This window comes from Brassica napus, chromosome A1, assembly GCF_020379485.1.
Source record: "Brassica napus cultivar Da-Ae chromosome A1, Da-Ae, whole genome shotgun sequence".
NCBI lineage: Eukaryota > Viridiplantae > Streptophyta > Magnoliopsida > Brassicales > Brassicaceae > Brassica > Brassica napus.
Window position 1 is genome coordinate 29,057,182 of NC_063434.1, and position 12,316 is coordinate 29,069,497.

Genomic DNA, 12,316 nt, shown 5'->3' on the forward strand with positions numbered 1-12,316 from the left:
ATTTATGGAGTTTTATGAAGTTTTACTAAATTAATTGACGAAAAATTTAAACGACACCCATGTACCATGAAATAGAGTTAAATATACATTAATAAAACTGCAGAATTTGTTTATAAATTTTAAAACAACACTAAAGATCATATGCTTCAGTATATTGAGCATTTACCGAAAAATTCAATATGTTCGTAGGGGTTAATCCATAGATTTTGAAAAAAAAATTAAAAAAATGAAACTTCTATATTAATGCATAGTTGCATCCTTTACTAACATATGATGAAGGTCAAAGAGGTTTGGAACCTTTGTTGTCTCCGTTTTTTCTAGAGAATAGGGATTTTATAGTGGTTAGTCAACCAATTTAGAGAGTATTATGAAGTTTTACTAAATTAATTGATAAAAAATTTAAACGACGCACATGTACCATGAAATAGAGTTTAATATACATTAATAAAATGCAGAAAGTGTTTAGAAATTTTAAAACAACACTAAAGATCATATGCTTCAGTATATAGAGCATTTACCGAAAAATTCAATATTTTCGTAGGGGTTAACCCATAGATTTTGATAAAAAAATTAAAAAAATGAAAATTCTATTCTAATGCATAGTTGCATCCTTCACTAACATATGATGAAGGTCAAAGAGGTTTGGAACCTTTGTTGTCTCCATTTTTCTAGAAAATAGCGATTTTATAGTGGTTAGTCAACCAATTTAGGGAGTATTATGAAGTTTTACTAAATTAATTGACAAAAAATTTAAACGACGCCCTTGTACCATAAAATAGAGTTTAATATACATTAATACAAATGCAGAATGTGTTTAGTAATTTTAAAACAACCCTAAAGATCATATGCTTCAGTATATAGAGTATTTACCTAAAAATTCAATATTTTCGTAGGGGTTAACCCATAGATTTTGAGAAAAAATTAAAAAAATGAAAATTCTATTTTAATGCATTGTTGCATCCTTCACTAACATATGATGAAGGTCAAAGAGGTTTGAAACCTTTGTAATCTCCGTTTTTCTAGAGAATAGCAATTTTATAGTGGTTAGTCAAACAATTTAGGGAGTATTATGAAGTTTTACTAAATTAATTGACGAAAAATTTAAAAGACGCCCATGTACCATGAAATAGAGCTTAATATACATTAATTCAAATGCAGAATGTGTATAGAAATTTTAAAACAACACTAAAGATCATATGCTTCAGTATATAGAGCATTTACCGAAATATTCAATATTTTCGTAGGGGCTAACCCATAGATTTTGAGAAAAAATTAAAAAAATGAAAATTCTATTTTAATGCATAGTTGCATCCTTCACTAACTTATGATGAAGGTTAAAGAGGTTTGAAACCTTTGTTGTCTCCGTTTTTCTAGAGAATAGCGATTTTATAGTGGTTAGTCAACCAATTTAGGGAGTATTATGAAGTCTTACTAAATTAATTGACGAAAAATTTAAACGATGTCCATGTACCATGAAATAGAGTTTAATGTACATTAATACAAATGCAGAATGTGTTTAGAAATTTTAAAACAACAATAAAGATCATATGCTTCAGTATATAGAGCATTTACCGAAAAATTCAATATTTTCGTAGGGGTTAACCAATAGATTTTGAGAAAAATTCAAAAAAATAAAAATTCTATTTTAATGCATAGTTGCATCCTTCACAAACATATGATGAAGTTCAAAGAGGTTTGGAATCTTTGTTGTCTCCGTTTTTCTAGAGAATAGCGATTTTATAGTGGTTAGTCAACCAATTTATGGAGTATTATGAAGTTTTACTAAATTAATTGACAAAAAATTTAAAAGACGCCCATGTACCATGAAATAGAGTTTAATATACATTAATACAAATGTATAATGTGTTTAGAAATTTAAAAACAACACTAAAGATCATATGCTTCAGTATATAGAGCATTTACGGAAAAATTCAATATTTTCGTAGGGATTAATCCATAGATTTTGAAAATTTTTTTAAAAAATAAAAATTCTATTTTGATGCATAGTTGCATCCTTCACAAACATATGATGAAGGTCAATGAGGTTTGGAACCTTTGTTGTCTCCGTTTTTCTAGAGAATAGCGATTTTATAGTGGTTAGTCAACCAATTTATGGAGTATTATGAAGTTTTATTAAATTAATTGACAAAAAATTTAAAAGACGCCCATGTACCATGAAATAGAGTTTAATATACATTAATACAAATGCATAATGTGTTTAGAAATTTGAAAACAACACTAAAGATCATATGCTTCAGTATATAGAGCATTTTCGGAAAAATTCAATATTTTCGTAGGGATTAATCCATAGATTTTGAAATTTTTTTAAAAAAATGAAAATTCTATTTTGATGCATAGTTGCATCCTTTACTAACATATGATGAAGGTCAAAGAGGTTTGGAACCTTTGTTGTCTCCGTTTTTTCTAGAGAATAGCGATTTTATAGTGGTTAGTCAACCAATTTATGGAGTATTATGAAGTTTTACTAAATTAATTGACAAAAAATTTAAACGACGCCCATGTACCATAAAATAGATTGTAATATATATTAATACAAATGCATAATGTGTTTAGAAATTTTAAAACAACACTAAAGATCATATGCTTCAGTCTATAGAGCATTTACCGAAAAATTTAATATTTTCGTAGGCACCCATAGATTTTGATAAAAATTCTTAAAAAATTAAAATTCTATTTTAATGCATAGTTGCATCCTTCACTAACATATGATGAAGGTCAAAGAGGTTTGGAACCTTTGTTGTCTCCGTTTTTTCTAGAGAATAGCAATTTTATAGTGGTTAGTCAACCAATTTATGGAGTATTATAAAATTTTACTAAATTAATTGACAAAAAATTTAAACGACGCACATGTACCATGAAATAGAGTTTAATATACCTTAATACAAATGCATAATGTGTTTAGTAATTCTAAAACAACACTAATGATCATATGCTTTAGTATATAGAGCATTAACCGAAAAATTCAACATTTTCGTAGGGGTTAACCAATAGATTTTGAGAAAATTCAAAAAAAATGAAAATTCTATTTTAATGCATAGTTTCATCCTTTACTAACATATGATGAAGGTCAAAGAGGCTTGGAACTTTTGTTGTCTCCGTTTTTTCAAGAGAATAGCAATTTTATAATGGTTAGTCAACCAATTTATGGAGTATTATGAAGTTTTACTAAATTAATTGACGAAAAATTTAAACGACACCCATGTACCATGAAATAGAGTTTAATATGCATTAATACAACTGCAGAATGTGTTTATAAATTTTAAAACAACACTAAAGATCACATGCTTCAGTATATTGAGCATTTACCGAAAAATTCAATATGTTCGTAGGGGTTAATCCATAGATTTTGAAAAAAAATTAAAAAAATGAAACTTCTATATTAATGCATAGTTGCATCCTTTACTAACATATGATGAAGGTCAAAGAGGTTTGGAACCTTTGTTGTCTCCGTTTTTTCTAGAGAATAGGGATTTTATAGTGGTTAGTCAACCAATTTAGAGAGTATTATGAAGTTTTACTAAATTAATTGACAAAAAATTTAAACGACGCACATGTACCATGAAATAGAGTTTAATATAAATTAATAAAAATGCAGAAAGTGTTAAGAAATTTTAAAACAACACTAAAGATCATATGCTTCAGTATATAGAGCATTTACCGAAAAATTCAATATTTTCGTAGGGGTTAACCCATAGATTTTGATAAAAAATTTAAAAAAATGAAAATTCTATTCTAATGCATAGTTGCATCCTTCACTAACATATGGTGAAGGTCAAAGAGGTTTGGAACCTTTGTTGTCTCCATTTTTCTAGAGAATAGCGATTTTATAGTGGTTAGTCAACCAATTTAGAGAGTATTATGAAGTTTTACTAAATTAATTGACAAAAAATTTAAACGACGCCCTTGTACCATAAAATAGAGTTTAATATACATTAATACAAATGCATAATGTGTTTAGTAATTTTAAAACAACCCCAAAGATCATATGCTTCAGTATATAGAGTATTTACCTAAAAATTCAATATTTTCGTTGGGGTTAACCCATAGATTTTGAGAAAAAATTAAAAAAATGAAAATTCTATTTTAATGCATTGTTGCATCCTTTACTAACATATGATGAAGGTCAAAGAGGTTTGAAACCTTTGTAATCTCCGTTTTTCTAGAGAATAGCGATTTTATAGTGGTTAGTCAAACAATTTAGGGAGTATTATGAAGTTTTACTAAATTAATTGACGAAAAATTTAAAAGACGCCCATGTACCATGAAATAGAGCTTAATATACATTAATTCAAATGCAGAATGTGTATAGAAATTTTAAAACAACCCTAAAGATCATATGCTTCAGTATATAGAGTATTTACTAAAAAATTCAATATTTTCGTAGGGGTTAACCAATAGATTTTGAGAAAAATTTAAAAAAATGAAAATTCTATTTTAATGCATTGTTGCATCCTTCACTAACATATGATGAAGGTCAAAGAGGTTTGAAACCTTTGTAATCTCCGTTTTTCTAGAGAATAGCGATTTTATAGTGGTTAGTCAAACAATTTAGGGAGTATTATGAAGTTTTACTAAATTAATTGACGAAAAATTTAAACGACGCCCATGTACCATGAAATAGAGTTTAATATACATTAATACGAATTCAGAATGTGTTTAGAAATTTTAAAACAACACTAAAGATCATATGCTTCAGTATATAGATCATTTACCGAAAAATTCAATATTTTCGTAGGGGTTAACCAATAGATTTTGAGAAAAATTCAAAAAAATAAAAATTCTATTTTAATGCATAGTTGCATCCTTCACAAACATATGATGAATGTCAATGAGGTTTGGAACCTTTGTTGTCTCCGTTTTTCTAGAGAATAGCGATTTTATAGTGGTTAGTCAACCAATTTATGAAGTATTATGAAGTTTTACTAAATTAATTGACAAAAATTTAAAAGACGCCCATGTACCATGAAATAGAGTTTAATATACATTAATACAAATGCATAATGTGTTTAGAAATTTTAAAACAACACTAAAGATCATATGCTTCAGTATATAGAGCATTTACGGAAAAATTCAATATTTTCGTAGGGATTAATCCATAGATTTTGAAAATTTTTTAAAAAAATGAAAATTCTATTTTGATGCATAGTTGCATCCTTCACAAACATATGATGAATGTCAATGAGGTTTGGAACCTTTGTTGTCTCCGTTTTTCTAGAGAATAGCGATTTTATAGTGGTTAGTCAACCAATTTATGGAGTATTATGAAGTTTTACTAAATTAATTGACAAAAAATTTAAAAGACGCCCATGTACCATGAAATAGAGTTTAATATACATTAATACAAATGCATAATGTGTTTAGAAATTTAAAAACAACACTAAAGATCATATGCTTCAGTATATAGAGCATTTACGGAAAAATTCAATATTTTCGTAGGGATTAATCCATAGATTTTGAAAATTTTTTAAAAAAATGAAAATTCTATTTTGATGCATAGTTGCATCCTTCACAAACATATGATGAAGGTCAATGAGGTTTGGAACCTTTGTTGTCTCCGTTTTTCTAGAGAATAGCGATTTTATAGTGGTTAGTCAACCAATTTATGGAGTATTATGAAGTTTTACTAAATTGATTGACAAAAAATTTAAAAGACGCCCATGTACCATGAAATAGAGTTTAATATACATTAATACAAATGCATAATGTGTTTAGAAATTTAAAAACAACACTAAAGATCATATGCTTCAGTATATAGAGCATTTACGGAAAAATTCAATATTTTCGTAGGGATTAATCCATAGATTTTGAATTTTTTTTTAAAAAATGAAAATTCTATTCTAATGCATAGTTGCATCCTTCACTAACATATGATGAAGGTCAAAGAGGTTTGGAACCTTTGTTGTCTCCATTTTTCTAGAGAATATAGTGGTTAGTCAACCAATTTAGGGAGTATTATGAAGTTTTACTAAATTAATTGACAAAAAATTTAAACGACGCCCTTGTACCATAAAATAGAGTTTAATATACATTAATACAAATGCAGAATGTGTTTAGTAATTTTAAAACAACCCTAAAGATCATATGCTTCAGTATATAGAGTATTTACCTAAAAATTAAATATTTTCGTAGGGGTTAACCAATAGATTTTGAAAAAAATTTAAAAAAATGAAAATTCTATTTTAATGCATTGTTGCATCCTTCACTAACATATGATGAAGGTCAAAGAGGTTTGAAACCTTTGTAATCTCCGTTTTTCTAGAGAATAGCGATTTATAGTGGTTAGTCAAACAATTTAGGGAGTATTATGAAGTTTTACTAAATTAATTGACGAAAAATTTAATAGACTCTCATGTACCATGAAATAGAGCTTAATATACATTAATTCAAATGCAGAATGTGTATAGAAATTTTAAAACAACACTAAAGATCATATGCTTCAGTATATAGAGCATTTACCGAAATATTCAATATTTTCGTAGGGGTGTTAACCCATAAATTTTGAGAAAAAAATTAAAAAAATGAAAATTCTATTTTAATGCATAGTTGCATCCTTCACTAACATATGATGAAGGTTAAACAGGTTTGAAACCTTTGTTGTCTCCGTTTTTCTAGAGAATAGCGATTTTATAGTGGTTAGTCAACCAATTTAGGGAGTATTATGAAGTTTAACTAAATTAATTGACAAAAAATTTAAACGATGTCCATGTACCATGAAATAGAGTTTAATGTACATTAATACAAATGCAGAAAGTGTTTAGAAATTTTAAAACAACACTAAAGATCATATGCTTCAGTATATAGAGCATTTACCGAAAAATTCAATATTTTCGTAGGGGTTAACCAATATATTTTGAGAAAAATTCAAAAAAATGAAAATTCTATTTTAATGCATAGTTGCATCCTTCACAAACATATGATGAAGTTCAAAGAGGTTTGGAACCTTTGTTGTCTCCTTTTTTCTAGAGAATAGCGATTTTATAGTGTTTAGTCAGCCAATTTAGGGAGTATTATGAAGTTTTACTAAATTAATTGACGAAAAATTTAAACGACGCCCATGTACCATGAAATAGAGTTTAATATACATTAATACAAATGCAGAATGTGTTTAGAAATTTTAAAACAACACTAAAGATCATATGCTTCAGTATATAGAGCATTTACCGAAAAATTCAATATTTTCGTAGGGGTTAACCAATATATTTTGAGAAAAATTCAAAAAAATGAAAATTCTATTTTAATGCATAGTTGCATCCTTCACAAACATATGATGAAGTTCAAAGAGGTTTGGAACCTTTGTTGTCTCCGTTTTTCTAGAGAATAGCGATTTTATAGTGGTTAGTCAACCAATTTATGGAGTTTTATGAAGTTTTACTAAATTAATTGACAAAAAATTTAAACGACGCCCATGTACCATAAAATAGAGTTTAATATACATTAATACAAATTCAGAATGTGTTTAGAAATTTTAAAACAACACTAAAGATCATATGCTTCAGTATATAGATCATTTACCGAAAAATTCAATATTTTCGTAGGGGTTAACCAATAGATTTTGAGAAAAATTCAAAAAAATGAAAATTCTATTTTAATGCATAGTTGCATCCTTCACAAACATATGATGAAGGTCAATGAAGTTTGGAACCTTTGTTGTCTCCGTTTTTCTAGAGAATAGCGATTTTATAGTGGTTAGTCAACCAATTTATGGAGTATTATGAAGTTTTACTAAATTAATTGACAAAAAATTTAAAATACGCCCATGTACCATGAAATAGAGTTTAATAAACATTAATACAAATGCATAATGTGTTTAGAAATTTAAAAACAACACTAAAGATCATATGCTTCAGTATATTGAGCATTTACCGAAAAATTCAATATGTTCGTAGGGGTTAATCCATAGATTTTGAAAAATTTTTAAAAAATGAAAATTCTATTTTAATGCATAGTATCATCCTTTACTAACATATGATGAAGGTCAAAGAGGTTTGAAACCTTTGTTGTCTTCGTTTTTTCTAGAGAATAGCGATTTTGTAGTGGTTAGTCAACCAATTTAAGGAGTATTATGAAGATTTAATAAATTAATTGACAAAAAATTTAAAAGACGCCCATGTACCATGAAATAGAGTTTAATATACATTAATACAAATGCATAATGTGTTTAGAAATTTAAAAACAACACTAAAGATCATATGCTTCAGTATATAGAGCATTTACGGAAAAATTCAATATTTTCGTAGGGATTAATCCATAGATTTTAAAAAAAATTAAAAAAATGAAAATTCTATGTTAATGCATAGTTGCATCCTTTACTAACATATGATGAAGGTCAAAGAGGTTTGGAACCTTTGTTGTCTCCGTTTTTTCTAGAGAATAGCGATTTTATAGTGGTTAGTCAACCAATTTATGGAGTATTATGAAGTTTTACTAAATTAATTGACAAAAAATTTAAACGACGCCCATGTACCATAAAATAGAGTGTAATATATACTAATACAAATGCATAATGTGTTTAGTAATTTTAAAACAACCCTAAAGATCATATGCTTCAGTATATTGAGCATTTACGGAAAAATTCAATATGTTCGTAGGGATTAATCCATAGATTTTGAAAAAAATTTAAAAAAATAAAAATTCTATTTTAATGCATAGTTGCATCCTTTACTAACATATAATGAAGGTCAAAGAGGTTTGGAACCTTTGTCGTCTCCGTTTTTTCTAGAGAATAGCGATTTTATAGTGGTTAGTCAACAAATTTAGGGAGTATTCTGAAGTTTTACTAAATTAATTGACAAAAAAAATTAAACGACGCCTATGTACCATAAAATAGAGTTTAATATATATTAATACAAATGCAGAATGTGTTTAAAAATTTTAAAACAACACTAAAGATCATATTCTTCAGTCTATAGAGCATTTACCGAAAAATTCAATATTTTCGTAGGCACCCATAGATTTTGATAAAAAGTTTTAAAAAATTAAATTCTATTTTAATGCATAGTTGCATCCTTCACTAACATATGATGAAGGTCAAAGAGGTTTGGAACCTTTGTTGTCTCCGTTTTACTAGAGAATAGTAATTTTATAGTGGTTAGTCAACCAATTTAGAGAGTATTATGAAGTTTTACTAATTTAATTGACTAAAAATTTAAACGATTCCCATGTACCATGAAAAAGAGTTTAATATACATTACTGCAAATGTAGAATGTGTTTAGAAATTTTAAAACAACAGTAAAGATCATAGGCTTCAGTAAATAGAGCATTTACCGAAAAATTAAATATTTCGTAGGGGTTAAAAAATAGATTTTGAGAAAAATTTAAAAAAATGAAAATTCAATTTAAATGCATAGTTGCATCCCTCACTAACATATGATGAAGGTCAAAGAGGTTTGGAACATTTGTTGTCACCATTTTTCTAGAAAATAGCGATTTTATAGTGGTTAGTCAACCAATTTAGAGAGTATTATGATGTTTTACTAAATTAATTGACAAAAAAATTAAACGACGCACATGTACCATGAAATATAGTTTAATATACATTAATACAAACGCAGAATGTGTTTATAAATTTTAAAACAACACTATAGATCATATGCTTCAGTATATAGAGCATTTACCGAAAAATTCAATATTTTCGTAGGGGTTAACCCATAGAATTTGATAAAAAAAATTTTAAAAAATGAAAATTCTATTCTAATGCATAGTTGCATCATTCACTAACATATGATAAAGGTCAAAGAGGTTTGGAACCTTTGTTGTCTCCGTTTTTCTAGAGAATAGCGATTTTATAGTGGATAGTCAACCAATTTAAGGAGTATTATGAAGTTTTACTAAATTAATTGACGAAAAATTTAAACGACGCCCATGTACCATGAAATAGAGTTTAATATACATTGCTACAAATGCAGAATGTGTTTAGTAATTTTTAAACAACACTAATGATCATATGCTTCAGTATATAGAGCATTTATCGAAAAATTCAATATTTTCGTAGGGGTTAGTTAAACCCATAGATTTTGAGAAAAAATTAAAAAAATTAAAATTCTATTTTAATGCATAGTTGCATCCTTCACTAAAATATGATGAAGGTCAAAGAGGTTTGAAACCTTTGTTGTCTCCGTTTTTCTACAGAATAGCGATTTTATAAAGGTTAATCAACCTATTTAAAGAGTATTATGAAGTTTTACTAAATTAATTGACGAAAAATTCAAACGACACCCATGTACCATGAAATAGAGTTTAATATACATTAATACAAATGCATAATGTGTTTAGAAATTTTTAAACAACACTAAAGATCATATGCTTCAGTATATAGAGCATTTACTGAAAAATTCAATATTTTCGTAAGGACCAATAGATTTTAAGAAAAATTCAAAAAAATGAAAATTCTATTTTAATGCATAGTTGAATCCTTCACTAACATATGATGAAGGTCAAAGAAGTTTGGAACCTTTGTTGTCTCCGTTTTTTCTAGAGAATAGCAATTTTATAGTGGTTAGTCAACCAATTTATGGAGTATTATGAAATTTTAATAAATTAATTGACAAAAAATTTAAACGACGCACATGTACCATGAAATAGAGTTTAATATACCTTAATACAAATGCATAATGTGTTTAGTAATTGTAAAACAACACTAATGATCATATGCTTTAGTATATAGAGCATTAACCGAAAAATTCAATATTTTCGTAGGGGTTACCAATAGATTTTGAGAAAAATTCAAAAAAAAATGAAAATTCTATTTTAATGCATAGTTGTATCCTTTACTAACATATGATGAAGGTCGAAGAGGTTTGGAACCTTTGTTGTCTCCGTTTTTTCTAGAGAATAACGATTTTATGGTGGTTAGTCAACCAATTTATGGAGTATTATGAAATTTTACTAAATTAATTGACAAAAAATTTAAACGACGCACATGTACCATGAAATTGAGTTTAATATACCTTAATACAAATGAATAATGTGTTTAGTAATTTTAAAACAACACTAATGATCATATGCTTTAGTATATAGAGCATTAACCGAAAAAATCAATATTTTCGTAGGGTTAACCAATAGATTTTGAGAAAAATTCAAAAAAAATGAAAATTCTATTTTAATGCATAGTTGCATCCTTTACTAACATATGATGAAGGTCAAAGAGGTTTGGAACCTTTGTTGTCTCCGTTATTTCTAGAGAATAGCGATTTTATAGTGCTTAGTCAACCAATGTATGGAGTATTATGAAGTTTTACTAAATTAATTGACGAAAAATTTAAAAGACGCCCATCTACCATGAAATAGAGTTCAATATATACATTAATACAAATGCAGAATGTGTTTAGAAATTTTAAAACAACACTAAAGATCATATGCTTCAGTATATAGAGCATTTATCGAAAAATTCAATATTTTCGTAGGGGTTAATCCATAGATTTTGAAAAAAAAATTAAAAAAAATGAAAATTCTATATTAATGCATAGTTGCATCATTTACTAACATATGATGAAGGTCAAAGAGGTTTGGAACCTTTGTTGTCTCCGTTTTTTCTAGAGAATAGGGATTTTATAGTGGTTAGTCAACCAATTTAGAGAGTATTATGAAGTTTTACTAAATTAATTGACAAAAAATTTAAACGACGCACATGTACCATGAAATAGAGTTTAATATACCTTAATACAAATGAATAATGTGTAAAGTAATTTTAAAACAACACTAATGATCATATGCTTTAGTATATAGAGCATTAACCGAAAAAATCAATATTTTCGTAGGGTTAACCAATAGATTTTGAGAAAAATTCAAAAAAAATGAAAATTCTATTTTAATGCATAGTTGCATCCTTTAACATATGATGAAGGTCAAAGAGGTTTGGAACCTTTGTTGTCTCCGTTTTTCTAGAGAATAGCGATTTTATAGTGGTAGTCAACCAATTTATGGAGTATTATGAAGTTTTACAAAATTAATGACGAAAAATTTAAAACGCGCCATGTACCATGAAATAGGTTTAATATACATTAATACAATGCAGAAGTGTTTAGAAATTTTAAAACAACACTAAGTCATATGCTTCAGTATATAGAGCATTACCGAAAATTCAATATTCGTAGGGGTTAACCCATAGATTTGAAAAAAAAATTAAAAAAATGAAAATTCTATAAATGCATAGTTGCATCATTACTAACATATGATGAAGGTCAAAGAGGTTGGGAACCTTTTTGTCTCCGTTTTTTCTAGAGAATAGGGAGTTTATAGTGGTTAGTCAACCAATTTAGAGGTATTATGAAGGTTTACTAAATTAATTGACAAAAA